The sequence below is a fragment of the Cryptomeria japonica genome, chromosome 4 (assembly GCF_030272615.1).
Source record: "Cryptomeria japonica chromosome 4, Sugi_1.0, whole genome shotgun sequence".
NCBI lineage: Eukaryota > Viridiplantae > Streptophyta > Pinopsida > Cupressales > Cupressaceae > Cryptomeria > Cryptomeria japonica.
The window spans coordinates 129,147,911-129,153,256 of NC_081408.1; positions in this window are offsets into that span (position 1 = coordinate 129,147,911).

The window sequence follows — 5,346 nt, forward strand, 5'->3', positions numbered from 1 at the left end:
GGAACTTTCATTTCTTTGGACAACAGCCTTGGTTTATATTTGGTGCTGCTGTCCTCTGTTTTTCTGCTGCTAACATTTCTGTTGTTTCTCTTCTGTTTATATTGTATTGTTTTATTGTTACTTTCAATTTTAAAAAAATTCAATCTTGAGCAACGGTACTTATATGTCGAATCCTGACCTCAGTTCAGGATATCTTTCCCAAAAAGAGAATTCCACTCCCTACGAGCAAGAATTTGAGCGAACTCTTGTCAAGCTCCCTCTGACCCTCTAGGAGGCTATCAACAAACCTCCACGTGTCCCAAATGCTAGGCAATCTTATAATCTGAAAGATTAATGTTTTGCCAAAGAAATTAGCCATAATTTTGTTTAGCAAATAGCCATGTAAACACTAAGCAGACATAGAGTTCCAATATGAAGGTAAGTGACATTCAACATTTGATAATAGACAAACATTTATCTCGTGCATTCTTTGAAAAATAAGTCAAAAATGTAAAAGATCTAACATTATATATTATAGAGAAAACTCCAATGGTTTAGATTAACTTAGTACCATCTTTTTCTTGTGGAGTTGGGGTAGCACTAGGTCGGGGGCACCAAGCTTAAGCATTAAATGTCGATTTGCACTTAGTAACATTGTATCATTCTATTAATCCATCTAATATTAATTGATAATTCAGTTTACTTTTTAATGCATTTTAAACATAATGTTCATGAATAATAATACTTTGTATACATAAATAAGTGTAATATTACCTTTTGAAATGGTTTGAAATTGACATAATGTTCATGAATAACAATACTTTGTATACATAAATAAGTGTAATATTATCTTTTGAAATGGTCTGAAATTGACATATTCTTTGTCATAAAACTAACTCTTCGTGACATTTACGTTGTTATTGCTTAACGTCCTCAATAGATGAAGAATTGCCTTTGTGCAACCTCACCCCATTGAGGCTTTAAGTGAAGGATAACCATCACATAGTCAATAAAAGTGATGTTGCCTTACATTTTGTGCAAGCCTTTGTCATCATGTCTCTAAGAGAGTTATCAATCACGTAGGGTTTACTTTTGATGGTTCAAGGTTCCTTAGGGTGTACTCGAATTGCATTCTCCTTGAGGTTCATACAAAAAGTGAATAAAGTTATCTCTTTGAAAATATTAAAGAATCTTATTAGTATACGTTAGCGATTAATCTATCATATGTTAAAATTATCACTAAATTCTCACCTTGCGACATTTGATAAGAAATCAAGCAAGACTATGTTGTAGCACTCAAAGATGTTAGAACACGTAGGTGCTATGTACCCAATGAAAGGATAAAAATCTACATACATGTTGGAAAAGATAAAGTTCATTAATGATCCAAGTGGATCTAGAAAACCCTAAAAAATTCACAATCTCAAAATCTCACGAAAATGGCATCATTGTGTAGGGCTCGCTGACACGGTTCTAACACAACTTGAATGGGCTCAAGAGGAGTCTGTATGTAGAAGTTATGACCAGACAAAGTTTTGGTCAAAATGATGACGTGGCATCACCAAAATGTGACACTTGGCAGGACACGTGATATATAACATGGCAAGAGTAGTGAGTTGGCACAAATATGGATTAAAATAATTATTAAAACAAAAAAATATATGGTTTAAAATAAATAAATTAAGGAGGATTTGGTGGGATTTAATCCCTTAACCCATGCCTTAAAATCCTCTTGCCTTACCATTCTTTATGATAAAAGTCAAATCCCTTCATTTACATAAATCTTTAAATAAGATTTAACTCTCCTAAACATAAAGTTTTATAAGCCCATTTTATTAGGAGAATATTAGAGGCTATTTAAATGGCTTATGAAAGATTTCAAAAGATTTTAAAATCTACTTCCCCTATTAATAAGGGGATAAAAATAAACCTTATTTAGTACAAAAATAAATTCTCAAATGTAAAAGCACAGATAACCTCCATAAAGGGCTAAATAACATATTGTTTTAGAACAAATTCGGAGGTTAATGTTAAACGAGATGGGATTTATTGTATTTGTTAAGAGGAGATTTTTCAAGATTTTATATGTAAAAATGGAGAGATAAGGTGATTTTGCAAAATCAATTGGTTTTATACCAATTTGAGCAATTTTCTTGTATAAAAAGGAGGTAGTGTAGGATGGAAGATGGATTGAAGTGGTGATAACTTGGGAGAATTTTCATGCTTTTGAAACTGGAGAATTGCTAAGAGGAGATTGCAAGGTGTTACTATTCACTAAGAATTGTAAAAAAGTGAGAGAGATTGTGAGCCGTTGATGCAGATTTTGCCAAAGCTTGAATATTGTAACAAGGCATTTTGCTTGGCGATATTAATAAAGCAGTGCTACATTGAGAAGCGGACCCAGAGACGTAGCTCATATTGAGCGAACTTCGTTATCAAGATCGTGATCTCACTTCTATCTTCTAATTGTCTTTTATTCATTTCATTTTTAATTCCTTATTTAAGTTTTTATTTAAAATTATCAAGTAGTGCAAAGGATTAAGTGAACTTAGCTTTTGTAATTTCAATGGTTAAAAAACATAACCATGCAATTCTATTGCGATTGGGAAAAATTTGTAATTTAAATTAAGCACAATTTTATTTAGCCTTAATTTCAGACTAATTAAGAAAGTAAAACTAGCTGCAAGATGTAGTAAGTTAATAGAGTTAACCAATAGAATTTCAATTTTCAAAATTCCTTCTCTTCCCCTCTCATACATACACATGAAGAAGCATAAAATCAATTAGCTAAGGTTCAAAAGACACAAGGCAAGGTAATCAAAGGAATCGATCAATTGAATTTTCAATTCACTAATATTTGATATAAGAGGATCATAGAAAAAGTAGTAGAGTTGTGAGCTAGGAAATGTTCAATAATATGGTCCAGTAGTTAAAGGAAGTATTTTCAAATAAGATAGAAGCCCTAAGTAAAGATGAAGTAAAATTTGTGATTAAGTTCCTCACTAAGAAAAGAACTGGATTGAAAAGAATGCATAACACTATTAGTGTCAATGAATTATTATTGGGGATATTACTAAATTAAAGGAAATCTTCAAATGTATCATGCAAATGAGGTTGAGTAATGATGAGAACACTTTTGTAGAATAACAAATGCAAAATGGTGATTGTGCTTTTAAATCTCAAGTTTGACTCATCATAAAAGAGTTGCATATGTATAAAGTATGAGAAAGGTGTGGATATCTTGTGCTTAGATTTATTGCTAGATAAATTTAACATGTCAAAAGCATGTTGTCATGATTCTAAAAATACATTTTATATTTATTTAGGTATACTATCACCTTTTGGAGTGTGGTAAAAAAGAACAATATGTGATAAATGTTTGACTTGAAGAGTACATCAACTTATAATTGGAAATATAGTTTCTCAAAAACCATAGTGAAATAACAAGTCACTTTAACACATGTCAAACTAGGTGTACCATGCAAAATAAATAGCTTGAAAGACAAGATAGGATCATTGGTGCTAAATTTATTAACCATGTAGATTAATCAACTCTCCATCTCATTGGGAGGTGCAATTACTTCTTCAATACTACCTCAACCATATTAAATTTTTTATTAAGGATATACTACACCTTGAGTAGTTCATATGCAACTAGTACCAAAAAAGGGCCCTTTGAACTACAACATTCAATTCATAGATTTGAGAATCCCATAGGATTTGTTGTTAATTTTGAACATGGCTTACAAAGTCTTGTGATAAGTGTCACATAGTGGGGTTGTTAGTTTGTAGCCATAATTGTTACCACAACACCACATCCTTGATCATGATTTGAAACTAAAGACATTTGGCCATATAAAATGATACATTATACGGAGTAGGAAACTGACTATCTTGATCTCTAAAAAATAAAAATTATCCAAATGAGTGAATGTGAATTGATATTATCACACAGCAAATTTATATTGTGAGTCTATCATACCACTAACTTTTCATGAAAAAAAGTTGATTAAAAATATAGGTCAAATGATATTTCCTTGTAGTCTAACCCTTTAAAATTAGCATAATTATTCTAAAAACATTGACTTTGGTTCTATGGTGAGAACTTCCCAACCACAAATTTGCATTTCTTAAGAATAATTTTGCCTTCTTCCTAAAGTCAAGGAGGGATGCAAGAATACCAATTTCCTTAAAGGGAAAAAAGAGGTTTCAAAAAATGAAGAGACTGCAAAAAATGGAAGAAGATAAAACACTTGTAGTAGGTGATCTTCTTGAGTAACGATATTGATTAACCTTCTTGGAGGGTTCACTAAAAGGGAGAGAATATTCTATCAAAGCCACCACCACTTATCTCACTATATCATTAGTATTGGATTAAGAATGTGACACCTATCAGATCCTTACTAGTTGCACCCTAATTATGTTTCATATTATGAATGCTAATATAAGACTCTTTTTTAGACTATTGCAATAATTTAATTGACATCAATTCATCATTTTTTCCATTGGAATCAAATAATTACATTAACTAATTTAATATAATAAACAATTAAAAAATAATCTTTAATTTTATATTTTAAAAATTTAAAATCTATTTTTTTTTTTTAAGTAAATCAACATACAATACTAATGACCGAGTTTTTAATAAATTAATGTACAATACTCTTAAAAGATAAGGTATATTGCTAATTTATGCTTCACTATGACAATATATTTTAAGAATTTGAAGGATAGTCTACTTTGTGGTAGTAGAACGGAATAAATAGACTAGCAAAAGCATCCCACCTATGTGACCTTTGAAATTATTTGTTCTACGAATCAATATGAAAAAAATCTAATAAGGTTAGTAGTAGGGGGGAAAAAACCATGCAGATTAATGCATGCATACACTCAGATGCCGATTTCATCGAAACTTCAATTAAATTGAGTCATTCGATACTTTCCCGTCTACTAGTGCTATATAAGGAAGAGATCTATATGATTGCATTGCAAAGAAAAGTGAATCACATAAAAGAAACATATTAGAGATCTATATGATTGTGAGAAGTTTAATAAATTAAAAATTAGATAATATTTATTCTTATGTTACTTCTCATTATGAAATTTTTGGTTTTTACAGGTTTAACTTGTTTAGAGATGATAACTATGTATAACTCCCTAATAGCATGCAAAGATTAATAGGGCTTTTGATTGGATATCACTAGTTCATAATAACGTTGACATTGACATCATAATGTTGTTTCCATGTGTTAAGGGTGCTTGGGCTTCTTAGAATGAGGACTTATCAAAATCTTTGTTCATATAAACCGTTTGAGCGGGTTAATCCCTATCCTCAAAATGACCTACTACTTATCCCTTTAATATAAC